Here is a 12,483-nt window from a genome sequence, read left to right on the forward strand (position 1 = left end):
TAGTAAATTGTATGAAAACTTAAAACGGCTGGCGCTAAAATATAGTTTCTCCGATCGTGCTAAAATTTTGCACAGTTTATATGAGGCCAAAATGAAACTCAAAAAGTGTGCAGGAGTGAAATGTCTATTTCTACCCATGCTAACATATATTGTTGTTGTTACAATTTCAAACACCTCATGGCAGTTGTTTAAGGGTGTAAATATGATCTCATAATCTCACTTAATTTTTGATAAATTGGAGTTGATACCCAATACCATAAGCTATAACTCCAATTATCTGATGGACTATTTTTTTTTTATTTTTAAAAAAGGTTGGTTATCCATGTTAAAGACACATTTTTACTCTTTTATGGTAGACTAGAAAATATTTTAAACATGTGGTAGATATTTTTCCTAACACTTTTTCAAATTATTTTATAAATTTCTTAAACTCTCAAGCCAACGTGACTATCAAACCCAGCAATATAATGGTTTAAAATTTATCGCATATATGCCCAACAATCACGTATATTCAATACAAATTGCTAAAAAAATGTTTTGATGACGTATACGGGTTTGAAACTTATATGTAAGTAACTGAAATATTGGTAACATATTAGGGAAATATGTTGGGATCAGAGTAAACTATTCAAATTACTGTAACTTGTGATTCCTCTAACACAATGTTGTCAAATTTGCAGAAACCCAAGCATAGTTATATCATATCATACATGTTGATAAGTATTTGAAAAACTAATGTACATATATTTGTTGAAATCATAAATAGCCGTAGAACCACGATATGTGCATATTTACTCATATATGAAAATTCTATAGAAATAACGCAATATGCTCAAATGGCAAAAACTTCAATTTCCCCCGATGAAAGATTTTCAAATTTTCAGAGTAGATGCTAGGATAATATATCTTTCGAATGACGGGTGCCAAATTGGTGGACATTTTTATTTGATAATAACGGTTTTTGGCACACCGTGAAGTTATTATGACAGTTTGTATCACATTAGCTTGAACATTCGGTTTTGGTGTAACAATTTGTCGGTGGAAAAAGTTTTTTTTTTTTGAAGGTGGAGAATCTCCACTGGAGATTGTTCAGATCCAGTCAATACTTATACCTACTTTTCATTGAATTTGATTCCATTTTCTAAGATAAAATAGAATATTAGTATTGGATGTATGGAACCCATATGCTGAATGCTTCCTTTAGTAGGCTCATTTTAATGTTGACCGATTCTCGCTAATTTTTCAACAGTTCACTATATTATATAATATAGAAGAGAACTTTGTACAGATTGGGTTGAAGTCAAGGGTGTTTCCAGGAAGTTCCAAGAGAGCTCAATAAAAGGGTTTTCAGGGACGTTTCAAAGGGGCTCCAGGAGCCTTTAATCCTCCATCAGCCGCCCAAAAAAAAAGTTACACCAGTGGTCGCATCGTGTACACGGCATGTTCTTTCAATAATGGTTTCGATGCTGTACTAGATAGAATGTTGGTATCTTCGACAAATATGTCCAGCTGGATGACGCGCGTCTGTTAGTGGACATGTGAAACTGGCCCACCCGATCTGGTCCAGGCGTGGGCGTCGGAATGGCCCTCGCGGGAACTTGTTCCGTGGACATTTTGCTCATGGCGCCAAAACTAGGCATGCGACGACGCTATCTTCAGGATTTATGATATACATCATTTTAGTAACTATTAAAAGGACCAGTGGCCTCCCTGGCCAATCCGTGGTCACCGGAAGGTACCCTGGAGGAACCTGTTTCGTAGACAATTTGGCCATTGCAGCAAATCTAGGCATGCGACGGCTCTATCTTCAGGATTTTTCATATACATCATCTTAGTAACTGTTAAAAGGACCAGTGATCTCCCTGGCCAACTCGTAGACACCGGAATGTACCCTAGAGGAACCTGGGAGGCACCATGCGACGCAACAACTGCTTGATATCACGTGGAAGCGTCGGGATTCTGGCTCATACCTGGACATGTTCTTTTATCAAGGCCATTGCTAGGTTTTCGAGGAAAACTGTTCGAGATACGCATTCTGATCCAAGTTTTCCAAAAAAAAAAAACTTGGGCGATGATGCCAGCGATGTTTAGTAAAACGTAAAAGTATTTCTTGCTGGGACTCCTCCAGTAATTCTTGCTGTAAATTATTCATGGATTTCCCAGAAATAAGTGATTCCTACTGAGAATCATCTTGAGAATATATTAAGAATTACTGCTGGAATTGCTCCAAAAGTGCTACGGGGGTTTTTCTAGATATTTCAGGAAGGTCCTCCAGATTTTTTTTTCTGGGTTTGCCATACAATATCTGCAAAGAATCCTCCAGGAATTTCTGCAGGACTTCAAAGAGCAATACATATTAATATTTATTGGAGATATTCCATGGAAATCTCAGCCAGAATGACCGAGGAAATTCCAGAAGGTCCCTGATGTTTGCTGAACGTATTGCAAGAGGAATTCCGAGAGGAATCCTTGGAGAACAATTCCAGGAGGAAATCCTGGAGGGATCCTTAGAGGGATCTTCAGAGGGACCCCAGCAGTCCTCCATCTCCATAAAAGTTTTATGGCACAAATGTTTCAAATGGAAGATAACGTGCCTCTGGAGCCGGCCTTCTGATATTCAAATCCTCTCGGAATATGTCAATGAATTCTTGCTGGGATTCCTTCAGGAACTCCTACCACGATTTCTCCAAGCATTTTTGCTAGGATTTCACAAGCGTTTCCAGATGATATTTTTGCAGTAATTACTCTTAAGAATCCTCCAGGAATTGCTGTATAATTTTCGCCATAATTTGCTTGAGGAATCCCAGCTTGAGGAATCCTAGATACATTCTTGCAAGAAGAGCAAGAGAAATTCTGAAGGAATTCCTGAAAAAAAAATCAGGGTGAATTTCTGGAGGAACCCATAGAGAAGTTACAGTAGTGGTTGCTGTTGCTGGATGAATCCTATCAAGAGTAATTCAATGAATCCCAACAAGAATGAATCTAGAGGTAATCCCAGAAGAATTCTTAGATAAATTTCAAGAGGTATTACTAGAGGAACAATTTGAGGAATTCGTGGATTAAACCCAGCAGGTTTCTTCTTCTTCTTCTTTATGGCTCTACGTCCCCACTGGAACTTGGCCGACCTCGCTTCCTTTAGTGTTCTTTGAGCACTTCCACAGTTATTAATTGAAGGGCTTGCTTTGCCTGCCATTGCATGAAATATGTGTGTTGTGAGGCAAGCACAATAATACACTATGCCCAGTAGGTCGAGAAAATTTTCCTGATCGGAACGGGAATCGAACCCGCCGTCTCCGGATTGGCGATCCATAGCCTTAACCACTAGGCATTTTTGGGGAAATTTGAAGTAAAATTTCTGGAGGAATGTTTTGAAAATAAAAGCCTGTAAGAACCACACAAGGATCTTCTGTAGAAATTCCTGTGGACTGGGTATTCTCTAAAGTATTTGCGTAAAAGAGGTCTGCAGGAATTCTATGAGAAATGCACAGAAAAATGCAAAGATATATTTTTGAAGGAGTCCAAGGAAAAGTCTTTGGAGAAATCCTCTTGGAATTCCTTCACAAATTGATGATGGGATATCTCTTGCAATTCTTGCTGAGATTGCCGCAGACGTTTCTCCAAGGTTTGTTTACATAAGCTACCTGTATTTAATCCTATAAAAGTTCTATTTGTTTTTTTGTTTTTTGTTTTTATTTATGTGTATTTTAACTTAAACGCTAATTCTACACTTCAATTCTATTTGTGATTTCTCCAGAGATTTTTCAAGGAAACCTTTAAGAATTTATCTTGCAACTTCAGCTGAAGTTCTTGTTAGGATTCCTTCAGATATTCCTACTATTTTTTTCAGGAATTCTTGCTGGAATTTCTCAAACAATTTCAGCTAGGATTTCTTCATTAATTGCTCTTAGGAGTCCACCAAGAATTCCTGGTAAATTACCAGTAGGAATTGGCTGAGGAAGTCCAACAAGACTTCCTGGTGGATTCTTTTAGAAATTCCTGAATGAATCCGAGAAGCATTCCTTATGTAATCCTAGCAAAAAATATTAAATGAATCTCAACCGGTATGAATTACAAGGTAAATACTAAGAAAAGTTTCTGTAGAAATCCCCGTAGAAATCACTGAAGGAAGCACAGCAGGAAATTTTGAAAATCTCATGGTGTGATTACTTTTTTTTTGTATGTAGGAATAGACCGGCCCACATTTGTATGAGACGAAAAAAAAGTTTTCAAAATTCACGGGGCACCCTCTAGAATCGTGCTTTTGGATGAGAAGAACAATCTGTGAAAGATTCAGCTCAATCGATTAAAAACTGAGCTGGCGCAAATGAGTTGAAGGTTTGTATGGGATGTTCAGTCCAAATACATATATGGGAAATTGGATGACCTCCAGTCTCTGATACGGTACGCCGGTTTGGCGAGTTCGATTTGACTCAGAATTGAAAGAATGGTAGTTGAGACCCTATGGAACAACTTTGTAGAAGACCATACCATGATAAAATTTAATTTAGTTGCGGTTTCAGCTAATGAAAGCAGGGTGAGGACATCTTCCCCCGTTTACTCTCGATTGTTATATATAGCACGTGTTTGCCGTTCGAAACCTGCACACTACATCATAGGCGGCTGAGTAGTCCTTCATTATTTCCATTGCTCACGCATGTGGATGGGTATCGAGACAATGAAGAATTACATAGCTGTCTATGATGTAGTGTGCAAGTTTCGACCGGCAAACACGTGCTGTATATAACAACCGAGAGTAAACGGGGGAAGATGTCCTCACCCTGCTTTCGTTAGCTGAAACCGCAACTAAATTAAATTTTATCATGGTATGGTCTTCTACAAAGTTGTTCCTTAGGATCTCAACTACCATTCGTTCGATTCTGAGTCAAATCGAACTCGCCAAACTGGCGTGCTGAATGAGAGACTGGAGGTCATCCAATTTCCCATATATTTCGACTGAACATCCCATACAAGCCTTCAACTCATTTGCGCCAGCTCAGTTTTTAACCGATTGAGCTGAATCTTTCACAGATTGTTCTTCTCATCCAAAGGCACGATTCTAGAGGGTGCCCCGTGGAATTTTTCGACATTTTTGTATTTGGGCCAGTCTAATGTAGGAATCTCAGCAGTAATTGCATAAGAGATTACAGTAATCATTTTTATAGAAGTATTATAATCATCCCAAGAATTCCTTAAAAATAAAGGGAATTTCTCCAAAGACTCGTCCAGGGAGTCTTTTTGGGATTTTTGGAAGTTAAAATACATAGCAGAAGGGGCTGTAGAATACCCGAAAAATCCTAAAAATAATAGAAAAAGTTATATCATAAAACCTATTACAAGGGGTCGTCCACAAACAATACATAACTCTTAAAGTTGAACAAATAAGGTAATAGTTTGTTCGGCAAATTTTCAAATAATACGTTTTTCTGCAACTTTGTAGAAGACACCAATACTTTATCTTCATTTTTGAGAAAAGTGAATTCCTATCACACTTTTAGGTGGATTAATCATCAAGGTGAAAATTCCATAATAAAGGATTAAGTATAAAGAACAAACTCTTCTTAGCCATCGTACCTCTAAATTCAATACTTGAAGCAGCAAAAAATGAATACGAACCACAGTATACAGTATGTAACAGGTTCCTCCGGAGATTATGTCCGGGAATCCGAACGCCCGGAACTGGTTCCGTAGCGGCGGCATGCCCATAGCACAGAGCCAGATATATTTTACAATACAAATATCAGAACGAAAATATGTATGAGATTCAATAAAACTGCCGTTAAATGCCCTCATGGCAAGGCATTTCTTGTACCCAGAAAGGGGGAAGGGTCAGGGGAGATGCCACACCTAGATATTGGAAGACCAACTAATTGCATTTAACATAATTAATTTTAATTCGCTTTTTTCGGTGATATTAATAGTACTCGAAGTAAGAGGGAGTAAGGAAAGTAATGAAAGAATACGGTGGATAGATACGCAAGCAAGTGATAAGAGAAATTGAACAGAAATTGAAATTAACAGAGGGTCATTGTTGAGCAACACAATAATTGCATTTAATTTAAAATTGGTTTCAATTATTTTGGTTTTATGGTCTTTGAGTAGTAGCCGTTTGAAAGAAGGTGTTCGTCTAGGTCTTTTAAGGATTAAGCTAGAACTTTTGAAACTCCCTGGGACCCACTAAAATGCTCTTAGATCTCTAGGTACTCCTCTCAAGCCTTTCGGGAACCTTTAAAAAATGGTTTAGAAGGCTACAAAAAAAAATCAAATAAAGAACGCTAAAAATGTTTGGAGAATTCCTCAGAAAATGAGCCTTGTCTTTTGAAGCAATATTTTTATAAACTTTTAACGAATGTTAATGAATTTGTTGACAAATATTGTAAGAGAAACCTTCAAAAATTCATAAATTCCCCTATTACAAGTTAAATACAAGTGGCGTAGCAGGCATAATTCGAGTTCATGTTATCTTGCACGACATTTCGGTTTTGTGAAAAACACGTGTATTATTCTTGAAAATTCATCGGACAATTTTCAAAATTTCTCCAAGAATTTCTTCCGGGATTCTTTTGAAATTCCTCCAGATATTCCTTCAGAAATTCCTTCCGGAATTCCTCACGGGATTCTTTCAGGGATTCCTTCCATAATACCTCCAGAAATTCTTATTGGGATACCTCCAGGAGTTTCTCCCGGGAATTGTCCAAAAGTTCCTTCCGGGATTTCTACAGAACTTCCTTCTAGGATTCCTCCAGGAGTTCTTGCCCGGATTCCTCCTGGTGTTTGGTGGTGTTTTGGAAATCCTCCATGACTTCCACCGAAATTCCTTCCTGGGATTCCCCGGAAGGAACTCCTGGAGGAATCCCGGATGGAACTCCTAGAGGAATCCCGGGAGGAGCATCTGGAGGGTAGTCCTGTAGAAATCTCGGGAGAAACTTCTGTAGAAATCCCGGAAAGAACTTCTGGAGAAGTCCCGAAAAAACTCCTGCACGCTAAGACCGCTCAGCACCTAGAATGTGTAAGACCTACTCATAAGTGCATAATTTCCAGACTACACAAAAAATGTGTAAGAGTAACAGCTCGTACGCTCTTCTAGATGCGAAATGTCGATATTTTTTTGTTTACCAAGGTCACTAGTAAACCTAGCTAGATTGCCGTACACCATTTTTTGCGAATTTCACGTTTTTGTGAACGCAGGAGCTGATTTTGTGAATGTGCAACGGTTATACATTTTTGGTGTAGTCTGGAAATTATGCACTTTAGTGCTGATCGGTTTTAGGGTGAGGAGAAATCACGGAAGGAGGTGCTGGAGGAATTCCGGAAGAAAGTCTATAAAGAATTAATTCCGAAAAATAATCCTGGAATCATTTCGAAAGGAACTCCTCGAAAAGTTCTGAAAGGAACCTTTTGGGAAATGTCTGAGGAATCGCTAAAAGGAATTCCCGAGGAATCATGGACGAAATTCCTGCAGCAATTCTAGATGAGGTTCCTAAAATAATCCCAGCTGTATTTTTTTTAAGAAATCCCGTGAAAAGTTTCTGAAGGAATCCTTGGAGAAATTCCAGAGGAATCCCTGGAGGATTCGCGCAAGCAACTCCGGAAGAAATTCCTGGAAGAATTGCAGATAAAATAAGTGGATCATTGGGTCAAATGTCGTTTAGCCGAATTGTTATCAAAATAATTCAAAGGAACTTTTAACATTCTAGCTTCCGATATGATCATCGAAAATAATTCCTTTTTTTGATCATAGACATTAACTTCTAGTCTTACTATTCGAGTTTGCGCTGAAACTGCCAATATTTTATGAGATATTGCTTCTTCTTTAAGTTATAGGCTTTTCTTTTGAGTTTAACTGATGTGAAGAAAGGGGGTATGATCATTTAAGCTCATCATCCATTTTTCGACCAAACGGCATTCGACCAAAGTTCGAAAATACTCGAGAAATCCACCTCTGAATTTCCATTGGTTTGGCAGAAATTGTGACAAGTGACTTCGAGGATGGCAGTCACAATATGAGAGTGGATTTGGGAATCAGAGATCTTTTTCGAAAAAGAAGACAGGCATAGTACATGGTAGATCACATTCATAACGGTATTTGAGGAATTTACTGTTACAACCATAACCTACAATACAGCATCAAAATTTCATTTTTTTTTCAAATCATCTGTATAGTAATGCTTGGGAAGCCAGGCCTTTGGGATTCCCCTGGAACAATTCCAGGGGGTATCCCTGGAGGAATTTTAGGAGGAATTCTCGAAAGTATCCCTGGAGGATTTCTGGGACGAACTCTGGAGAAACTCCTGGAGGAATTCTTGGATGAATCTGGATTAATCCCTGGAGGAATTTTTGGGGGAATCTCTGCAGGAATCTCTGAAGGAATTCTTGGAGGAATTCGTGAAGGAATCCTTGGAGAAATACCTAAAGGTATCTCTGGAGGAACGTCTGGAAGAATTGGAGGAATCCCTAGAGGAATTCCTGGAGGAATCCCTGGATAAATCTCTGGAGGAAACCTTGGAGGAATTTTTGGAGGAATCTCTGCAAGAATCTCTGAAGGAATTCCTGGAGGAATCCCTGGAAGAATGTCTGTGAGTTCCTGGGGAGTATCGTTGGAGAAATTCCTGGAGGAATCCCTGGAGAAATCTCTGGAGGAATCCCTGGAAGAAATCCTAAAGGAATTCCTGAAGGAATTTTAGCAGGAATCTTTGAGATATATTTGAGGGAATCCCTGGAAAATTTCATGAAGGAAACCCTTGAGGAATACTTGGAGGAATTCCTGAAGGTATCCTAGGAGGAATTCCTGAAGGAATCCCTGGAGGATTTCTTGGAAGAATCTCTGGAGAAATTCCTGGAGGAATTCTTGGAGGAGGTCCTGGAGGAATCCCATCTCTGTCCCATTAAGTATACATCCTCCATCTCCAAACATGTTTCTTTTATCACCGTAATTTGTATGAAAAACCATAAAGATAGAGCCGTGACATGACTAGTTTGGTAATGTGATCAAAATTTCCTCGATCCGGAAGAAAAGTGAGCTCAAAACAGCCTCTCCAGTCTCTCCGGTTCTAGCCGGGACCGGTTCCGGAATATCTGGATATGGTCAATGCGCTAATGCCCTAATTATCGCACTGCTTTCAGATTCTAGATGAAATTCCACGGTATTCCAATCGTCGAAACGAGCCTCTGCACTAAAATCTGTATATGTCCCCTGTGGGCACCTTCCGGAACCGTTTACAGAGACTCATGTCCCGGAATGGCAACGATTTGATTCTTGGAACTCATACCTTTCATTTAAGCCTAAGAGAATGGAAATCGGATCGAAAATGGATTTTTGGGAGCGTGTCAAAGTTATTGGCCATTTTTTACCCCTTAATGCCAAATGTGTTACTTTTTTTGTTGCTCTCTTCCTAGATGTCGCTGAAAGCGGATTATAGCTCGAAAATGCTCGTTTTCAAAAGTTAGGAAAAGTCAGAAAATTTCAGGACACTATCTTATTTTGCTACGACATGACAGTCAAACTAATGTGCCGATTGGCCAAAAATGACCCTAATGCAAAAGGAAGGTTTAAACGATGTTATTTAAATTCTAGCAATTGTGGAAACCAAGCTTTTCATTATAATAGTAGCATATTTTTGTTATACTTTTCTTTCCTTTCCAGAATATATGGAAGCGATTGATTGCAAACTTACCTTGGCACCATTTTTTCTTTTTTTCAAAATTGTTTACTCCCACTGGCGTGTTCTCCTTCCTTAACCCAAACCCGGATCCCTTCCTTGATGTATTCCTTTTTTTTTGGATTTTCTCCTTCCGAGTAGCTACCGCTGTTCAATTGACCCTTCTACAGGCCGCACTCACACTCACTTTTCTATTTGCTCACTGCTCATTGGCAGGAGAAATTTCGGTTGGTTATTCACTGCACGTTAGAAAACTTTACGCACGGCTCTGATATTCCAGCAGCAGCAACAGCAGCAGGTATGAATCGTTATATTCACGCAATGTCTGCTAGAGACGACGTCACTATTTCCTCAGTGAAGTCTGTTGCTCACTCACTACCATCTGACAACGTGCTCGCTCTCTCGTTTGTACTGCTAACTCTATGACGTAGTCGGGGCTTTATATGCTCGCTCACACCATCTCCGGATTGGCAGCGTTTTCCTCTACTGGTGTGTGGGTTATGTGCTTGAAAGTCCCGAAATCCTGGTTGAATATTTCTTTTGGGAATGTGCACGATTTCTTCACAATCCTTTGGTAATCCCTACTCACAAAAAGCTCTTTTGAACCGTTTTCTTCTGAATGATTATTTTATCTCATTTGATTATAATTCATTCATAACACAACATCCTTTATCTTCATACCATTATGTTAAACCCTCGCCGAAAGCATCTTATTTGCGATGAAAAGCAGAACAAAGCGCACGAATAGCACAATTTATCCAGCTAGCACAGCATCAGCGAAGATTTTCACTTCCCACTCACTTTGACCCAGCAAACAGCTCTTATCGTTGTTTTGTCAGTGGGCAAGTGCGCTCAAATCTGCAGCAGCAAAAACCGCAGCTTCCGTGACCCAGCAACCGCAACCGAGTCGAGCAACAGCAAAGAAGCAGGAGCAGCAGCAGTGGGCCTTCCCAGGGGGACCTAGTTTTTCAACCTCCTCGCTCGCGTGAAGAGGTCAAACTTTGCGCAACTATCGTCAGCACATCCACCACATATCAGGGCACTTTTTCTCCACTTGTAGTTTTGCATGGAATGCAGATTATCCACCTTCAATCAAGACCCTCAGAATTCCATCCAAATTTTACACATTCACTTTAACCCAAAACACAGTATATACCCTCACTCCACTTTAATATAGAGAAGCCTCCTGGAACCGAACGCAGCGAACACCCGTTCCGTACGACGCTTCGAATATAACAGAGCGAGGAAAATTTTCCAAAATTCAGCCCTAGGGTTGACCTGATACATGCTGCTGCTGCTGGTGCTGAGAGCGATTTTCCACCCTGATGCTGCTCGCTCACTCACGACCAGCAAGCAGCAGTGGAGGAGCTGGGAAACGGGAAAAGATCAAACCGAATCATTGTTGTGGGCAGGAAAATCGCGCTGCTGCTCTTGCGAGAGCGTGATGCTCTCACGTGTGTTGGGTTGGAGATGTGTTGATTGGGAACAAACTCTGCACATTGGACGAGCGATTTACATCGAGTGGACAAAAATCCAAAATATCAAAATGTTAAGTGTTATGTGTAATAAGCCTAAAAACTTTCTTCTATGCCTTAATTTGTTTTTAGGAAAATTTAGAGTGATGTGTTCAAGACTCAACCGCATGACGTAAACTATTTACATATATGTACAGCAATTTGTTATTTGTACTCGAAAAACTTCGTGGACTTCTCGGAGTAATTCTGATTGAGCTGATTCTAGTAAGGTTCCAAATATTTTGCGGTGGGATCTTGTATTGGATTATAAAAAAAGACGCGGACACCGTCTTCAGCCAAGGGCTGCACAGACTGAATGAAACTTAACACTAGACAAGGGACACACGGAGCATGCACCAGTGGATACGGAGAAGAAACTCTTCTCATGAAAAGTTTCATCGCCCGGAGCGGGAATCGAACCCTCACCCCACAGCATGGTGCGATTAGAAGCTTGGTGACCCTAACCGCACGGCTACGAGGCTCCACAATTATATTGTTTTCACCTAGACTGCTCCGGAATGCCTGTCCAAACTTTGTCGTAAGGTTTTTTTCAGATTTTGAAAAGATTTACCTTTAGCATTGTAAAATTTTGCTAAAATCTCTTAATTAGAATATTTTTTTTTCAAGTTCCACAAATAAATAAGGATAAAAAACTTTTTACTTTCCACCAGTTACGTGGATGGCCACCACCGCCAGCACTACGCTAATGCTGAGTATAGAAAAGCGAGAATTGTTGAAAAAGAAAACAAATAACATTTTGTAGAGTGTAGATGTTTATGAGTGTTCTGAGGATCGAGATTAGAGGAAGCATCATATTTTTTTTTCATTATGAATGTTTTGGTAAAAGTTTAAGAACTCTTGCAGACATTTTAAAATAAAGATATTACAACAAGAACTTCGATTAACTTTAGATTTAAATAAAAAAAATAGAAATTCATAAGAACTCTACGATTATTTGAAGATTTGCTATTTGTCGTAAGTTTTCAGCAAGCTCTTGTACAACATAGAAAAAATATTTGGATCCAGCGTAAAATCCTACTTTATGAATGCCATTGCATACTTATTTCTTAATACTGACACAGACTCTAATATTCTGCAAAACATTTCATATATTCACTAAGCTCGGAATTTCCATTGGTAACTGAAAATGTTGGAAACTTTTCTTTGTATTCTTAGAACACCAAAATTTCTTTCGAGTTGAAACCATTAACATAGCCTTGTACGGGTCATTCATCCCGGTTTGGAAAAAGTTGTATCGTCAAATTTCAATTTGTGGCCCGATGACTGATATGGAGTGTCTCCATGTGACCCGC

General features: G+C 39.3%; 1 protein-coding gene across 1 annotated transcript in view; it reads right to left on the reverse strand.

Moving 5' to 3' along the window:
• LOC109423925 (uncharacterized) overlaps positions 1 to 10,897 on the reverse strand; it is a 223,564-nt gene extending 212,667 nt beyond the window's left edge. Inside the window, exon 1 of the mRNA XM_062849813.1 lies at positions 9,672 to 10,897. The gene's annotated coding sequence lies outside the window, so the exon portion shown is untranslated. The remainder of the gene's footprint in view (positions 1 to 9,671) is intronic.
• Between the last annotated feature and the right edge of the window lie 1,586 nt (positions 10,898 to 12,483).

This window comes from Aedes albopictus, chromosome 2 (assembly GCF_035046485.1).
Source record: "Aedes albopictus strain Foshan chromosome 2, AalbF5, whole genome shotgun sequence".
NCBI lineage: Eukaryota > Metazoa > Arthropoda > Insecta > Diptera > Culicidae > Aedes > Aedes albopictus.